The 19311-nt window shown below is 37.7% G+C and overlaps 1 protein-coding gene and 1 pseudogene across 3 annotated transcripts in view; both read right to left on the reverse strand.

Annotated features, from left to right (window-relative positions):
• ATF6 (activating transcription factor 6) overlaps positions 1–19311 on the reverse strand; it is a 242139-nt gene that overhangs the window by 90062 nt on the left and 132766 nt on the right. The window lies entirely within an intron of this gene.
• On the reverse strand, positions 6653–7391 carry LOC138074123 (proteasome activator complex subunit 3 pseudogene; annotated as a pseudogene).

The raw sequence follows: 19311 nt of genomic DNA on the forward strand, positions 1-19311 counted from the left end.
CTATTTTACTTTTCTTCTTCAAGTTCTTAGTCTTCAAACTCTGGTGTGTAGTTTACTCTTACAACACATCTCCATTAGGACCAGTTAGAGTTGAAGATTAGTGGCAACTATAAGGAACACTGTGACGCTCTAGAGGATAAACTTCTTTTGGGAAATCGTCCTTTGAGCCTTCCTCTCCAACAAAAACCTATCGCACCTCTGCTTTCCCCTTTATTCTGCAGGTTATTAGGGGCAGAGCTGTAACAACTCCACTTAGCAGTTCTTTGGTGGTAAACAATGGGAGGGCAGGGGACCTGGTCAGTAAGATATTTTAAACCCATATATTCAAAAGTGAAATAAATAAAATCTTGTACTATATTTCTCCCCACCTATCTCCAAATGCTGTAATAGCAACTCCCTCCAATACAAGTCTGTCTGCAATGCAGGAGACCCAGGTTCGATTCCTGGGTCAGGAAGATCCCCTGCAAAAGGAAATGGCAACCCACTCCAGTATTCTTGCTTGGAGAATCCCATGGACAGAGGAGCCTGGCAGGCTCCATGGGGTCCACGGGGTCGCAAGAGTCAGACACAATTTAGCGACTAAACCACCACCACCACAAATGGCGTGGTTGATAGTTTAGAATGTCTCCTCAAAAGTGGAATGGGGGTATTGAAACTCCTGGATTTTGTTTAGTAAGGGTCATTTCTATGACCAAAATAAAGTTACAGTTACCATATAAATTTAGAGATTGTTTTAGATACCTTTACATAATCTTTTAGTAAAAATACTACAGCCCATTCTGGTTTAGAAACATTTCAACTTCTCTTAAATTTCATATAATAAAGTAATACACCACTTCGTAGTGATATGTTAATTTGTGGCTACTGGTTTGAACGTTTCTAGAACTCTCTTTTAACACACTGTAATCTCATTTATTGAAAATGAAGACGCAGTACAGTGCAGTGAATAAAGCACTAGCCTGAAATGAAAGATGATTTGGTGTCTAGACTTCTGTCACGTAAGTTGTGTGACGTTATATAATTCTCTGAATCTAAATTTCTTCATCTGTAAAATTAAGGAGGCAAAAGTACATCAAAAACCTTAATTGGAAGCTATATATTTATTCAAGAATTTCAAAATGCTCTATTATCTGAAGCAAACAGTATTTCCAAGGTCATGTTGCAAAACTTTGTTAAGAGTGAGATTAAATAACAAAGCTAAAATAAGTGGACAAGTTATAAAAGGAACTTAATTCTGTAGGCAGGTTTAGTTCCTGCTCATTAGCTCCTGATAGTTTTTCACAAGTAAAAATAACACTTGACATTCTCTATGTGAGAGAATTCATTAAGTTCAGTTTAGTATTGAAATAGTTTAAATTTGAGCGACTGGGATCACTAAGCTTCACTGATAAGATTCTGCTAACTAACTTTAGGAACTTAAAGACTTATCACTAAAAAGAAGGCAAAGAAAAACATATACAAATCTATAATCATCTAATATTAAACACCAACGACTGTTGATGAAAAGATAAGTCATGAAACTTCTACATTTCTACTTTATTTCCCACGAATAATTTCAGTTCAAGGTGGGCAGATACTTATGTGTTAGCACTACAGTGTTGTAATACAGTGAACAAGGGTGGTCCAACACCTGTTTCTGTAACTGACTGAGTCCTTTGTTTCTTCGAAAAGATCAGTAATTTTTAACAAATGCCTTGATGTCAGTGCACAATAGCATCTTTCAGAAATCTTTAAATGTTGATAAAGGAAGTAGGATTCCCTCCTACTCATACCAAATCACTGCAAGAAGGAACAACTCATCTAATCAGTACAAGACAATGAGTGCTTTCTTGAACATATTTACAGAGATAATAAAAATGTTTTTTGAGGGGGAATGGGATAAACACTAAACAATAAAACGGTTAATTCCACTATGGAACCTCAAATAAAATCGGAGTAAAATCCTATTGTAAGTATCTAGACATTCCCACAGTAAATCTAGGCACACGTCTTCCTCGCCACTTGATCTCTATTTTTCACATTGTGGTAAAAACCCTTATCCTAGATGCATATCATTGCCACAGCTAGGTAACAGAGCCTTAAGAATCCTTGAAAGACAAAATTAAAGGGGGCTTATCTATTGCTATCTGAATCTGGGGGATAACAGCCAAATGAAATTCTAGTCAGTAAAACTTGATTTAAATATAAATGCTTATCTTCTATAGAAATTTACATAATCTTTGTTGCAATAATGTGAGAAGATGTATTTCTTAAAATAAATGAAACCCACACATAAGCTTCAATAATTTCATTAAACTAGTGGATTAGAGATGACTTCTCCCTGTTTGTTTTTCAAATTTCTGAGCATTGAGATAGTCCTTTTGAAACTGAAAAAACGTTTTAAATTGATCACAGTTATCTATTAATGTCTTAAGCTATTTGGTAAGAGTTCTGCAGAAATATGAAAACCTCATTAAGACTATTTAAAAAGTTGCTTCTAATAACCAAAGAATTTATAAACAATTTGATAAGTTAAAAAAAAAAAACCTTCCAAGCTCCAAAACTTAAGAACTTTGAGCCTCTTCTATATCAGTTTTATAGCTTAAGAAAGGTATGTCACTCAGTTCTAAAAACCAGATCTACCAATTTCAGAATTTCCAATCAGATCTGAGTTAGAAGCTTTCATGAATCATAAAAAGAATTTAAAACTAAAATTAATTTCAAATGAGTTTTTCAAACCATTTCCTAAGAACAAAACATGAAACACACACTCTTTCAATTCAGCTGCCTTTTTAAAAGGAATTTAAAAGACGCTTTAAGAACAGCTAGCAAATGTTACATATTGGCTACCATGTTTTGATACCAGTCCTGAAATAGGCTCATTACAATAAAAGCTTGTGCAACCATATGCAAGGAGAAATCATAAAGGGCTGATTTTCACAGAAGTAGGCACCAGCTCCAAATTTGTTTGATATAGTGTTAGAACAGGGAGAAAAATGCAAATACCAGAAATATGAACTAAAAAGGACATGCATATTTTCTTAGTAAAAGACATGCTTGGATATTAGAGATAATTTATTTCAATCTCACATAAGGTCAGCATCAAGAAGCTGAAACTCCAAAACTTTGGCCACCTGATGCAAAGAACTGACTCACTGGAAAAGACTCTGATGCTGGGAAAGACTGAAGGCAGGAGGAGACGGGGACGACAGAGGATGAGATGGTTGAATGGCATCACCGACTGGATGGACATGAGTTTGAGCAAGCTGCAGGAGCTGGTGATGGACAGGGAAGCCTGGTGTGCTGCAGTCCATGGGGTGGCAGAGTTGAACACGACTGAGCAACTGAACTGAACTGGCATAGGGTTTGACAGTTTAAGAGTATAACAAGCAAGTAAGATGACGGTGGTATTATGTATGGAACAGGTATTTTAAACCTTAGATGATTAACTATGTTTGAAAAACAAGCAACAATTGGACTTCCTTACACTGTCGATTACACACTGGCATTCAATTAAATGCCTGTCAAACGATATGAACTGACGTAGAATTCTTGGCACTTAATTTGAATCAGATCTAAAACCTTACAAGGGAAATAAAGAGAACTCTTGAAGAAGAATGTTAAATGCAACCAGAAGTCTTTCTATTAGGCAATATCTTTTGTTGTTTTACAAGGTCCAATTTGAAAGATGCAGGCTTTTCAGAAGTTCAACAAGAGGATAAACTTGTTCTATCTTGGGGCATCATTTTTTAGAAGTTTACTTTGAAAATAAAGCTTCCACTAAACCAGTTTACAATTTTTTCTCATCTATATAGGTTAATATAGACACATATTCATGTATGTTTTAGTAAAACAGGCCCAGTTATAAGGATATGTTATAGTTATAAATTAAAATTTTTTAAAGGTGATTATGTCTCTAATTCACTTCACTCATGAAGAAACAGCTATTTTACTCCTTCAAGTGAAAAAGACAAGGAAAATGAAAAAGCAAGAGGTGCCCAAAATCATCATGCTCTTCCTGCACAGACTTTGACACCACCCCAGAAAAAAATGTAATGAACATCCCTATTCACTTAGAAAAACAAAACCATCCACTAGAAATGTGGTATAATTCAAAATAAGAAATATTTCTTTTTTAAAAAACATGCAAAAGAAAACATTTCTGCTTTACATATTAAACAATTCTTACTGTTAAACAGGAAATGTTTTTATAGCAGCCTTTAGAGTCAAGTCTGTACAATAAAGGTTCATGCTGGTTTTCACCCTTGGCAACCAAAATGCATTGTTGAAAAGAAACTCCTAAATAAAAAAGTCTCCTTCAAAAGTGATTTCATTCACTAAATGGGGAAAGGAGGGCATGGGGAGGGATGATTAGGATCAATGAAAAGAGTAGATAATTATGTTTTGATTCTATCTAAAGCACAATGGCACCCCACTCCAGTACTCTTGCCTGGAAAACCCCTGGACGGAGGAGCCTGGAAGGCTGCAGTCCATGGGGTCACTGAGGGTCAGACACGACTGAGCGACTTCACTTTCACTTTTTACTTTCATGCATTGGAGAAGGAAATGGCAACCCACTCCAGTACTCTTGCCTGGAGAATCCCAGGGACAGGGGAGCCTGGTGGGCTGCTGTCTATGGGGTCGCACAGAGTCGGACACGACCCAAGTGACTTAGCAAAGCAAGATCTGAAGGTAGGTTCACTTATAGCAAGGAGTATATTCTTATAAAGATATTGCAAAAAAGGGGGGAGGGGAGTAGAAGTACAAGCAAGTTTTAATAATAGATCTAGACTCTCACTTGGACAGTTACCTAGTTTCAGAGGGTCTTATATTATGTGGGAAAAATTTCCAATGGGAAATACATTCTCATTTCTCACAAAAATAAATTTTATCCCTCATAATTTCCCTACCAAAAATTCATTTGAGAAATAATTTACTGCATGAAAGTACTACTATAAAATACATTAAAAGATTAAGGTCATAACTTATTATGCATAGTTTTAAAAAGCTCTCATAAGGATTCAGGGCACTGTTAGCTGAATGGGAAAAAGAAATGAAGCTGTCAATTACACATGGGAATAATCTCATTCCTGTATATAAAAAGGCAACAAAAGTAACTCCCACTCTTTCTTTTTCCAATTGTGTATTATATAACTTCCACAAATGCTGATTTTGAATGACAAAGATCCTCAAATACTACTAATACTGAAAAAAAGTGAAAGTGAAAGAAAGTGAAAGTGAAGTAGCTCAGTCCTGTCTGACTCTTTGTGACTCCATGAACTGTAGCCTGCCAGGTTCCTCCATCCATGGGATTTTCCAGGGAAGAATACTGGAGTGGGTTGCCATTTCCTTCTCCAGATCTTCCCAACCCAGGGATTGAACCTGGGTCTCCCACATTGTAGGCAGACACTTTACTGTCTGAGCCGAAGTCCCACTGAAAAAGTTTTCAATAAATATACTTCAGCTGACTGAAGTATCTTCATCACCAGATAAAGTAGAATTCTGAAAAAAACAAACAAACAAAAAAAAACCACCATGGAAGAAAGATTCATCATATCAATAACTGCAAGAAATTCTCCAGATTTACCTTACCTGCAAATGAAATCTGGAAATGTTGGACTTGAAATATACCAACAATATAGATCACTACTGAGAAGATGACAATGGTTTCCCCTAAACTGGGCAGCAAAAGCAGGAAGGAGGAAAAAACCCAGTCACAATTTAGAGACTTTAGATTTAAAAAATGACCCATATAATTTGACAGGAAAACATTTAAGAGATAAGAAATATCTTAAGGGACAAAAGGATATAGGAGTTGAAAATCAGTTGAGGGCAAAAAATGTGATATAAGCTTGAAGGACTTAGCAGGGACTTAAACAAATGGATATTCAGAAGAAACTCTAAATTGTGTGTAAAAGGAAAATAGATGATGCTGAGATGGCAGAAGATTGTGCCAGGAAGCCATTTTCAGAGATTTCTCTTCAGTCTAAGGGAGGTATAGATGCCCATTTCTTTAGAACAACTGAGATCTATCCCTCTTTATATGCTCATTTTTCTTACACATCAGAGTTGAAAAATACCAAAGGTATGAGTCCAGCTGAGGAGGAGGAAAACTATACATCTGAAAATTAAAGTTTAGCTAAGCACACAGGCCATCAAAAAATGATTTTTATTTCAATTTGCTAAACTGAAAGCATACAATGACCTAAATGCATCCCTTTAAACTCCTTTTCTTGCAAAAAAAAGATGGTATCAAAGGAGCATATCTGTGGTTTGAACAAAGTAACAGAGCAGAACTTTAAGAAAAGCTTCATTGAACTTTCTTTAAATTTTTTTTTACATTAACCCCTGAAACCATTCAATATCACCAATGCCATAAAAAGAGAAACCTTGGCCAACATTCATCTATAAAGCTGTTTTTAAAATGGTCATCCTTTCTCCTTGACCAGCCTTACCACCTTCAACCAGATGGCTTGATTCCCATTCTCTCTCCCCAAAGAAAAATCAAATAAAAATTATACCAGGAGGATTTAGTATGAGGATAAGCTATACGAAACAGTCTCTAAAGAGTAACGCACATTTCCAGTTGTTTCATCACCTGTAGATAACCAGCCTTCTGGCTGCCTGAACAGCTCAGCCAACTCCTGAAGGAAAGTGGGGTGAAGAAAGGTCCTCAGTAAAGGTTGTCAGTGTTGGTGCTCCGAGGGGTCTTGATCTTCTCAATGTTTTTGAGGATTACATCATGCAAAGTGGCATACTGGTTCCGTAGATGGAGCAGGATCTGGTGCACACTCAGGTACTCATTTTCGTCGACCTCCGCGACAGTGCGGCGATAATCTTCCACCTGGGGGTATTTCACTATCTTGGACACCAGCTTGGCTCGGGTGTTGTAGTAGGTGGAGAAGTGGCGTAGATAGGAGGCTGCTGTGCTCTCCACAGTCCACAGCTGGTCCACGGTGTCTTCCTGGATGGACACTCCGAAGTTGTTGCCGTCCTCCACCTTCGGAATGAGCAGCTGCACCCACATCCGCACGGTGTTGCACTTCTCTCAGCAGCTCGATCTCAGGCTTTACATGCTCAATCAGCTCCACCAGATGCTGGTTGCTTCGCAGAAGCTGTCCCTCGCCGCCGGGCAGTGCTAGTACCTTGATGGAGGACTGGGTCTGCAGAGGTGGCGGATCCCGGTTGGGCCCATCACCCACAGTGTCTGGGGCGATAAGGCTCTCTGGGGCTGGCACTGAATGGATTCTGGACAAGTCTTGCAGACGGAGCTCCTGGACCCGACTATCTAGCTCCGAGAGCTTTTGAGGGAAGAAGGTGGACACTAGATCCTCGGCCTCCTGGGCGATGCGGGCCCGAAATGAATCTACTTTGGCCTGCACATCCTGCTCTAGCTTCCGCGGAGAAGCCATGACCGCCAGGGGCATCAAATGTTAGAACAGATACAGGTTTGGGCTTCCGGCGCCATCGCCAACTCCCAACAGACCAGGGCCCGCTAGGCCGAAGTGACGTCCTGAGGCCCCTGTGGACTGGCACGCGGCAGAAGCGGAGCTGCACGCTGACCACTCCCGACGGCGCCCTGGCCACATGTGTAGGTGGGGAGGAGGCCCAGCCGGATCTAGTTATCTGGGCGGCTCATCTCCTATTTACTGGCCCCCACCGGCTGGAAGACAGGTCCAAAGAACATCGTTAAACTTAAGCTGTGAAGACGGAGGTCAAGGAAATCCACCATCCTTAGATCAAGAATACACGATCTCTTTTGAAAGTCACCTCACAAAATGGGCTCCCAAGAGCAAGGCTCACTTCTGCTGCTGCTGCTAAATCATTTCAGTTGTGTCCGACTCTGTGCGACCCCATAGACGGCAGCCCACCAGGGTCCCCCATCCCTGGGATTCTCCAGGCAAGAATACTGGAGTGGGTTGCCATTTCCTTCTCCAACAGGCTCACTTCTGAAGAGCCTTAAATCACATCTTTACAGGTAATCTGAGACTATCCATGCTTTCCCCTTAGAAAGTCAGAGGGCTTCCCTGGTGACTCAGTTGGTAAAGAATCTGCCCGCACTGGGGAAGATGCGGATTCGATCCCTGGGTTGGGAGGATCCCCTGTTGGAGGGCACGGCAACCCACTCCAGTATTCTTGCCTGGAGAAGCCCCATGGGCAAAGGAGCCTGGTGGGCTACAGCCCACGGGGTCGCAGAGTCGGACAGGACTGAGCAACTAAGCATACATAAAAAGTCAGAAGCGAGTTCACTATTATATTTTTAATCAAGTTAGAAAACTTCTGAGATCTTCTATGGCTTACTTCATATAATTTTTAGTTTAAATAGCAAATGTTAAGTTACAGAACTTTTCTAAAAATTCATTTTGGTGAATAATTACAGTTAAATCTAGACTGCAGATTAAAGTAACAGATTTCCTGAATTCAGTAAGTGTATGGTGCTTACCAAGGTTAATATCCTTGTTTTTAGTAAGTACACACTACAGTATTAAGGGATAAAGTGGTATGATGTATTTTACCTATTCTCAGATGGTTCAGAAAAAGAGTGTGTATGTTTGTCAGTGTGTGCATGTGTATAGAGAATGAGAATGCTGAAGCATGTGGAGAAATGATAAAAATTGATGACTCTGTATAGATTGTATGAGAGATCAGTATTAGTCTTATAAATTCTCTCTAAGTTTCAACTTAATTCAAAATAAAAAGTGAAAAAACTACCTTTTCCTTAAAGGTTTCTGGAATCATAAAGACAAATTCTTTATGCCTTCTAAACTTTCACCCTATTTATTTATATTCATTTTCCTTTCCCTGAAATATTTTCCTTTTGTTCTTTGCAACCCACAGAGTAAAATCCATGCCACTCACTTTTATTCTAAAATTATTGAAGTTTAGGGTTTTGTTTTGTTTTTAAGGATTATTCTAAAGATGCTATAGTATAGTTTCAAATGTAATTGTCACTTCAGTCAGGCTGTAAACTCCCTCAGGACAGAAGCCAAGTTTTAATTCATTTCCTTTACAGGTGCTCAATACATGCCTGATGGAAATGATCTTGACATAGTAAGATTTTAGCTAACTAGAACTTAAGAAAATCTAGAACCAAAAGGAAAATATCAACAAGACAAATATGTTGTTACAGGTTGGGTCCCCAGTAAGCAGAGAAGTTGCTTAATGGAAGTTTATTAGGGAGTGTTCTTAAGATAAACACCTATGGAAAGGAAGAGACAGACCTGGGAGAAGTGGGACGTCAATGCAATCTCAGAGCCTTGACGGACCCCATGGGGAACTGGGAGATGCCCTTCAGAGTTATCCTGAGATGGGGTCAAGGCAGTTCTGAAGAGGGCTCTTTGGAGGCAGGACTTCTTGCAGTTGGGAAATAAAAACTTAAGTTCTGAGGAGGGATCTGGGGAGCTCAGCACAGCTTCAACTACATATGTAAGACACTAAGATACTATAATCCAAATGGAAAAAAAATACCTCGTTGGGGGTGGTGATGTGGTTGAAGAGAAGCATCAAGAAAGTCTTAGTAAAATTAACATGGTGATAATTTTAGATATGGCGAGATGAAGAAAAGCAGAATTCAATATTTTGCAAGTTTTTTGGCTTAGGTAAATAATTTCTATTTATACTTATATTAAACCTCTCCTATGGGGTCACTAAGAGTCGGACACGACTGAGCGACTTCATTTTAACTTTTCACTTTCATGCATTGGAGAAGGAAATGGCAATCCACTCCAGTGTTCTTGCCTGGAGAATCCCAGGGACGGGGGAGCCTGGTGAGCTGCTGTCTATGGGGTCGCATAGAGTCGGACATGACTGAAGCGACTTAGCAGCAGCAGCAGAAAGAGGTGATTTAGATATACATACATTCTTTACATATACATATTTACATTCAAGTTATGAGAATTTAGACAGAGCTGTCAAACAGAAAAGAAAAAGCAGATTTTGAAACATGACCACAACTTCCAAAATGTTGATTTTTTTCATAGCTTTGGCTATAAAAGATTACATTAGGGCCAGCATGGAAATTCCTTTTTGTACCAATAACATTCTCAAAGGTATTAATATATATGGTTTAACAAATGGTTATTCTGTTTTCGAAGAGAAAACATTTCTAGCTGCTTTCTGTTTTAACTGAAGCATAGTTGCTTTACACTGCTGTGTCAGTTTCTGCTGTACAGCAAAGTGAATCAGCCATACATATATCCCCTCTCTTCCAGTTGCTGTTTTAAAAAAGGAGAGAAGTTTCTTTCTGTTTATAAGTGATTAATGTAGCCATTTATGTGAAATTATTTTACTTGTCTAATGGTAAAAAAGAAAATCCTTTGGGGGATTCACCTGCTCTTTTTTCTGACGTGATGTAAGAATTTTATTTATTTGTAATGTTTTCTGGTCTTGTTAACGAAAGTAGCAGTTGGTAGGAAAGCAATAGCTCCTAATTTTTCTTCTGCCATCAACCATCAGCGGTCAGTTTTAAAGATTATTTAATACACTTGCATGCCTTGATTTGACCCATGAAATTAACACTGAGTGCTAACAGGTGGAGGAAGGCTAGGGACACCTGTATAGAGTGTTGTCTCATTCAGTTCAGTTTCTCCTTTCTCCACAGCCCAGTAGGGTTCATCATGAACTGATGCCAATAACAGACACCCCACTCGTCTTTTAGGAATACCAACAGATCTATGCATTGATTTGTCCTTTAAATATCTTCCAAATCTGAAACTGCCCTGTGAAGATAGGATTCTGTGGTGCTAAGTATAAGTTCCACTTACAAAACTAAACAACCGTTGTTGTATCAACTATTGAAGACACCTGTAAGCTTGAGATATGGATTGGAATTTAATCTTCCAAAATAAGCTTTTTTTTTCCCCCACTGATTTCTGACTATGAAAGTTAGAAGAAATATCATCAGTGGGGCTATATCTAGATAATCTTAAGACTCTGGTGGGTGGTAGTATTTATGCCTTCATAAAATTCTTCAAATCTGGGTTGCATTGGATCTTACGTTATCTAGACCAAATGGTTTCATTTACCACCTGTGAAAACCCCCAAGTGAGCAATTTCTAGGCCTGGGAAATATATCATGTCCTCTTCCTTCATTCTTCTTCCTAGACTGCTATAAGTAAAGGTACAGAAATAAACGGGCTGCAGTGCCTTTTTATCAGAATCAAGTCTCCACATCTAACATGGCTTTAAATGAAGTGAAAGAAATTGAATGTGTTAAGTCACTCAGTCGTATCTCTTTGTGACCCCGTGGACTATTCTATCGCCTGCCAGGCCTCTCTGTCCATGGAATTCTCCAGGCAAGAATACTGGAATGGGTTGCCATGCCCTTCTTCAGGGGATCTTCCCAACCCAGGGATCAAACCTGGGTCTCCTGCATTTCAGGCAGATTCTTTACTGTCTGAGCCACCAGGGAAGTCAAGTTGGCAATACAGCATTGTGGTTAAAGTTGGAAGTTAGTCATGTTCAGATCTTAAGCTTTGCTACTTATTGTGACTCTGGCTAAGTTATCTAACCTCTCTGTGCTTCATTTTCTTCATCTATAGTAATATCTATAAAATTATTTTGGGGATTAAATTAGTTAATACAGGTAAAGAGTTTAGCAGAGGGCCTGGAATATAGTAATTGTTCAATAAATGTTAGCTATTATTGAAGGAGGGAGGGTCTATCCAAAATCTCTCTTTACTCTTTGGAGTAGAACTGTGTATTCTAGACAAACAAAACAAGATAAATTTTCTCATTCACTATCTTATTATTTAGCAGTGATGACTAATTGTACTACACAGTTGAATATAAGCATCTTTTTTTAATGGCTTGAATTTCTCAGATCATCAGTATTTAGAGTCCATATCACAGAGGGCATATGTGAAGTAAGCACAAAGGTTTATTGGCTACCTTGGCTGAAAACTGTTTCTAAATAGAAACCCTTCTTGCAAAAGCTGTGTCTTTAGTAAGTTCACATTATTTTTATCTTACAAATTACATAATTGGGATAGTTTGGAAACAGTGATGTCTACTTTCAAGGGTCCTTAAAAATCACTGATTTTAACAAAAATCCACTGATTTTCGGGTCCTAGATTCTTGACTTCTTAAGATGCTATGGCCAGTGACTCTCCATTCAAGTCACCGAGAGCTTCCTTGTTTACAAATGCCTGGATCAATAATGTACTGGAGGACTTCCCTGGTGGTACAAAGGATGAGAATATGCCTGCCAATGCAGGGACATGCATTGGATCCCTGGTCCAGAAGGACTGATTCCACATGCTGCGAAGCAAGTAACCCCATGTACCACAACTAATGAGCCCACGTTCTAGGGCCTGCGAGCTGCAACCACTGAGCCTGTGTGCTGCAACTGCTGAGGCTTGTGCTCCACAATGAGAAGCCACTGCAACGAGAAGCCCGTGCACCACAACAAGGAGCAGGCCCTGCTCACTGCAACTACAGAAAGCCTGCATGCAGCAACGAGGACCCAGTGCACCCCAAAAGAAATTAATTAAAAAAAATAATGTACTGGACGAACAATTAATCTTCTAGTTCAGTATTTTTCAAACTGAAGCCCACTGGTTCCCTATAATTATTTGTGTGTCTTCATTTTGATGATAAATTGATGTAAGCATATTCTGGACCATATTATAACTGCCATGTGATCTGGGGCCCAGCAATTACATTTTTATGATTATGATGGTACCAAGTATATCAACCTTAATTGATGAGAGAGGAGCCTATTAAGTGGTGTTGGTTTAGTTGCTAAGTTGTGTCCAACTCTTGCAACCCCACGGACTGTAGCCCACCAGGCTCCTCTGTCCATGGGATTTCCCAGGCAGGAATAATGGAGTAGGTTGCCATTTCCTTCTGAGAAAGGAGCCTATGAGGTATGATTATCCTTTTTTCCCTTCTCCCAAATAACTGTTAATCCAATAGAGCAAAAGGTTTTCTTAGTAGCTCAAATGGAGAAAATCTGTGGGAGAATTAATTGGAATTAATAATATGGAAATGTTTAATTAAAAATTAAAAGCACTTGTACCATGAGTCAGTACTTCACTTATCAGTAGTGACTTACACAAGAACATAGTCTATGACATAAATTCATGTTGTTGATCTGAATTTTATTTTTATAATATTATTTATATTTAATTTATAATTTATATTATATAATAGAATTATATTATTTTGGTTTAGTACTTGTAAACTAACATAGGGGATGTTTCGAGTTTTATGTTTATATGTACTTAATAAACATAAGTCAATGCTGGCAGAGAATCTCTTCCTTTAAAAGTAAAAATCCTCTTCTAATGCCTATGTGAACAATTCCAGAGTTATCTTCCTGAAATGTGTTTTTGATCAGATTTCTCTCAAATTCCTTAAGCATAGCCTACAAGTTCCTTCATGACCTATTTCCTGCCATCTTTTATTTCCCAGAACCAACTCTATATTCCAATAACATGTCCTATGGTTTTACATATTCACTTTTTTCTGTGTAAAATGCCACACGCATCATTTTTCTCTCACTCTCTCTTACTCATCTTGCTATAATCAACTCAATAACTTTTCCTGATGCCACCTGCTTCCTTGTTAGATGAAATTATTGCTTCTGGCACAGGTTAAATAGTATAAGATCTACCTCATAAAGCTGTTGAAAGGATTAAATTAAATAACATATAAAGCATCAAGAACAATAAATTCTTCATAAATAGTAGTCATTTTATTTGTATCTTAAAGTATTCTGCATATATCTCTTTTATGGTCCCTATCACAGTATTGTAAGTTTGGATTTGCATGTCACTTTTCTTCACCATAAGTTCTTTGAGGATAAGCATTTTAGTTCTTTGATTTCTGTATGTCCTTTAGTAGCAGTGTGCCAGGTAACAATAAGTGTTCAATAAGTATTTACTGAATAATGAAGGAAGTAAAATAAAATTTATCAGACAGGACCTAACTAGCAAAAGAGATGAGATTCTCAAGCAACTTATTTTTTCTTTTTCCCCTGAAAAATTGCTGAACTATCCTACGTCATATAAAAATCCATTTTAGAGATCTAACAGTGGTCTTCTGGGCTGAACTCTTTAGGGACTTATAGGGAAAGTAGGAAATATATTTCTTTTTTCTCCCATCAACAGCATGCAGAGTTTTACATTCTGCTTTTGACTTTGGTAATATGCCAGAATTCTACCAATCACAGTATTGCTTAGTTCTAAAAAGGAGCTCTTACATAAATAACTGGAGTTGGTTCTTTAGAACAGTAGTTATGCATCACAATGTGTTTGTGCAAAATTAACACATCGGGAGTACTAGAGAGGTACACACACAAGGAATGCGGGTGGTGCTGGCTCTGACTCGTGCTCCTACTGTTTACTTATAGCTTCTTATTAGTATGGGATTTGTTTTATTTGGCAAATATACAAGATTTCACTGACTGAGAGAGGAAGATGTAAGAAAATGCCCAAGCATAAAACTTCTACAGCTGAATAATAATCTGTAACTCGGTGCTGTATCAACAGACTCCCCAGGGGCTGGTGCAAGCTGAAACCACTCCAGAATTACAAATTTCATGAGCTGCAGACTTTACTGCTAAAAGTAAAGTAGTGGTTAACTCAAGATTTTATTCTTCCACAGACACTTCCATTTATAAATGCTAAACTCACTAGTTGGGGCTAGATCTTTTGATTAGTATATAAAATATGTATGATGAGTTTCTAATTTCTGTAAATAATTTTCACCAGCAGAAATATTCAAATGTACATTTCAAAAACCAAACCAAAGAATGTATATGCTTCAACCTGAAAAAATGTACTTTTTTAATGTTCATTTAAAATTACTCTGTCCTCTCACTTTGATTTTCCTTCTTAACCCTTATCACAAACTGAAATTCTATTACATATTTATCTATTTGTTGTTTTCAATGTCTAGAACATAAAATCAAGAGCTTTTTTGTTTTGTTTTGTTTATTGGATTCTTTGCAGTGAGAACAGCTTGGAACATAATGGCTACTCAATAAATATTTTGTTGGATGAATGACAGTAAAGTTGTTTAAATCTCTTGATTTAAATAACTCTTTGAGGATAACTGCATTTGGAAAAACTTTTAAATTATGAAAGTAAGGTAATTATTCAAATAGTCGTAACAGTATTAATAAAGTTTTTTGAACAATAAAAGCAATCCTTAAATATCTGAAGAAAAAACGTGTTATGACGATCTCTCATATTTATGTTTTCTCTTAAAGACAAAAGAGGCACTAGCTGTTTTTAAAAAAATTGGATTTTGGTATTTATCACTTCCATTTACCTTCTTAAAATATACGTTTTTTCCAAGATGAAAAGATTCATATTTTGATAGATGGAAAATATAACTCCTTAGCTTTTTATTTTCAACCTGGGTCAACTACACCAAACTGCAGTAAAGTTAAAAAAAAAATACAGATAAAAAAATTGAATTTGGACTTATTTTGGTTCTAATAAGTACTTTGCTTAAGGAGATACTATGCTTTCCTAAATGTAACCTGAACACAAAGTTGGTAAAATAATCCTAGGAGGATAATAGTTTTCAAAAAATTTAGCAATCATATATGCACAGAAATTAGGTTGATCACTTCTTTTTGTATGGTAAGTAATACATATACTTATTTTACTAAAAAATAAGCAAGATAAACTTCATAGCTAAAAAGCTGACCCCAAAGCCTCAGTCTTAAGTTGTTTCATCAGAATAGACTTGAACTATTTATAATCTGAATTCAAATTATTTTATCATTAATTATTAATCTACTTAATAGCTTATGGTGGACTTCCCTGGTGGTCCAGTGACTAAAACTCTGAGCTCCCAATTCAGGGGGCCCATGTTTGATCCCTAGTCCGGGAACTGATTCCACATGCCGCAACTATGAGTTGGCATGCTGTAACTAAAGACCCTACATGCTGCAACTAAGACCCAGTGCAGCCAAATAAATAAATAGCTATATCTTTTTAAAACCTATGAGCTTCCATTATATATAAAAAGGTCAGGTAACAGGTTTCATCTAAAAATGAATAACAGAATTAGAACCTTGCACAGTAATGTCTACTAATACTAAACCTATGCTGATGTTAACTGTTTCAAAAACTATATATGATTTTATGTGTGCTATTAAAATTTATAGGAAAACAAGACTAGTTTTAAGCTACAAATATGTAATATTCACTACATCTTTTGGATGACCTATCACATCCATACCAGGCATATGGTTCCTATCTGATATCAATATGGAAAGGTCAGATTAAAGATGACAGTTTCTTTTCAATTATCAGCTGATGTTACTAAAATCATCAAAATGAATGTGACACAGTCAATTTGAATAAATCCTAAAAACAGCAGAAAACCTGGTGTCCTCTATTACTTCGTTTTCTGTATGTAATCTAAGTATCTAGTTTCTGCAGGCATCACAGGAAATAAATATTGAAATAGAATTAATTTAGGAAATCACTCTGAAATCACTTTTTAAAAGACTACTGTAAGAAATTATAGACAACTGAGGGAGATTGTAGCTATCTTTCTGTTTGGAAGAGCTCTTCCTTTCAAATTATAATTCCCTTTACTCCCAAAAGGGATAAAATGTAGGTCTAAATTATCTAAATAAAGCCTTCAAAAAACCTAATTAGATAATGGATAGTAATATAAAAGTCACTGTGGTAAAATCTTGCAGATTTCACACTCTTCCCATTTTGTTAATTTTATGTCTGTTGCTGAATGATAATGGCAAAAAATGAATCTTTACTCATTGTTTGGAGTTGGGGGTGGTACGGGATCATGGATGACTGTGCTATATCTAATGAAAAACAAACTCTCTCCCCTTGTCCTGTCCATTTATAGGTTCTTCAAACTGTAGTCACAGGCTTCAAAGGTCAGTCCCCTGATGACAGAGAAACAGACATATACTGAACACCTACTATATGTTAAGTAGTATTCTAGTACCTGATTTTTTATATAAAATTTCTTAGCCTAAAAACAGAGTATTATTAATATTACTGTATTAGAGATACTGAGGCTCTGAAAAGTATTTCCCTGAAATCTTTTGAGTTTGTAAGCAAGAGAACAATGCTGGTTGAAATCCAAATACATTTGACTCTAAAGCCCATGCTACATGATTTCCTACAAAGAAAAAAAAAAAAAAAAGGCTGTCTCAGCACCTCCAAAGTTATTTTCTCTATTATACTAAAAATTATGATGACTCATAGCTGATTGAAAATTTTTTTTCTTATTTCTGAATAAGGTTGCACAGTGGTACAGGATAAACTATCTATACCCTCTGTTATTTTTCTACTCTTTAAGCCAACGCCTAAAATATCTGTAGGTGCATGTGTATGCACATACATACACATATTCACACATTCATAATACATGTATTTTTAAAAGAATAATTCTAAGGTCAAATGCTATAGGTATTTTTTACTAAAAAAAGGGAGAAAAACATAGCAGATTAGACACAAAGTAGTAGACAGTTCTTTTTAAACTTTATTTTTAGCTCCTCTTTCACTTACTCTTCTGTGTATTTCCTAGCACTGAGATCGGTATTGGCACATGTTATGTGTTTATTTTATCTGGTCTCTAGAACCTTGGTTTGGCCATATCTTCTGCTACCCATTATACTTTTGCTATAATTACCTACAGTATATGTTATGTTTCCAAAAGAGTGTATAAATAACATTTCATTGGCTAAGTAGAAAGACAGGAAACTTGAGGTTGAAGGAGTTCAATCACAGGATACTGTTTTAAGAAGTTTCACCAAAATGGACAAGAAAGTTTTAAGGATAACAAAAGAAAATAGCCTAGTATAGCTCAGCTGATAAAGAATCTGCCTGCAACACAGGAGACCCACTTTGATTCCTTGGAAGGGAAGATCCTCTTTAGGAGGGATAGGCTATCCACTCCTGTATTCTTGGGCTTCCCAGGTGGCTCAGATGGTAAAGAATCCACCTGCAATGTGGTAGAGAATCCGCTCGCAATGTGGGAGACCTGGGTTCTATCCCTCGGTCAGGAAGATCCCTTGGAGGAGGGCATGGTAACCCACTCCAATATTCTCGCTTGGAGAATCCCCATGGACAGAGAAGCCTGGCAAACTACAGTCTATAGGGTCGCAAAGAGTTGGACATGACTCAGTGACTAAGCATATACCCTTTTAAGCTTGGCTTTAATTCTTTTATTAAAAGCTATTGGACATGAAGAAAAAGAGTTTTTATTTAGTTTAGAAAAGGCACAGGAACCAGAGATCAAATTGCCAACATCCGCTGGATCATGGAAAAAGCAAGAGAGTTCTAGAAAAACATCTATTTCTGCTTTATTGACTATGCCAAAGCCTTTGACTGTGTGGATCACAATAAACTATGGAAAATTCGGAAAGAGATGGGAATACCAGACCACCTGACCAGCCTCTTGAGAAACCTATATGCAGGTCAGGAAGCAACAGTTAGAACTGGACATGGAACAACAGACTGGTTCCAAATCGAGCAAAAAGTACATCAAGGCTGTATATTGTCACCCTGCTTATTTAACCTATATGCAGAATACATCATGAGAAACGCTGGGCTGGAAGAAGCACAAGCTGGAATCAAGACTGGCGGAAGAAATATCAATAACCTCAGATATGCAGATGACACCACCCTTATGGCAGAAAGTAAAGAGGAACTAAAAAGCCTCTTGATGAAAGTGAAAGTGGAGAGTGGAAAAGTTGGCTTAAAGCTCAACATTCAGAAAACAAAGATCATGGCATCTGGTCCCATCACTACATGGGAAATAGATGGGGAAACAGTGGAAACAGTGTCAGACTTTATTTTGGGGGGGCTCCAAAATCACTGCAGATGGTGACTGCAGCCATGAAATTAAAAGACACTTACTCCTTGGAAGGAAAGTTATGACGAACATAGATAGCATATTCAAAAGCAGAGACATTACTTTGCTGACTAAGGTCCATCTAGTCAAGGCTATGGTTTTTCCTCTGGTCATGTATGGATGTGAGAGTTGGACTGTGAAGAAGGCTGAGCACCAAAGAATTGATGCTTTTGAACTGTGGTGTTGGAGAAGACTCTTGAGAGTCCCTTGGACTGCAAGGAGATCCAACCAGTCCATTCTGAAGGAGATCAGCCCTGGGATTTCTTTGGAAGGAATGATGCTAAAGCTGAAACTCCAGTACTCTGGCCACCTCATGCGAAGAGTTGACTCATTGGAAAAGACTCTGATGCTGGGAGGGATTGGGGGCAGGAGGAGCAGGGGACAACAGAGGATGAGATGGCTGGATGGCATCACTGACTCGATGGACATGAGTCTGAGTGAACTCTGGGAGTTGGTAATGGACAGGGAGGCCTGCTGTGCTGT

This window comes from Capricornis sumatraensis, chromosome 2 (genome assembly GCF_032405125.1).
Source record: "Capricornis sumatraensis isolate serow.1 chromosome 2, serow.2, whole genome shotgun sequence".
NCBI classification, from domain to species: domain Eukaryota; kingdom Metazoa; phylum Chordata; class Mammalia; order Artiodactyla; family Bovidae; genus Capricornis; species Capricornis sumatraensis.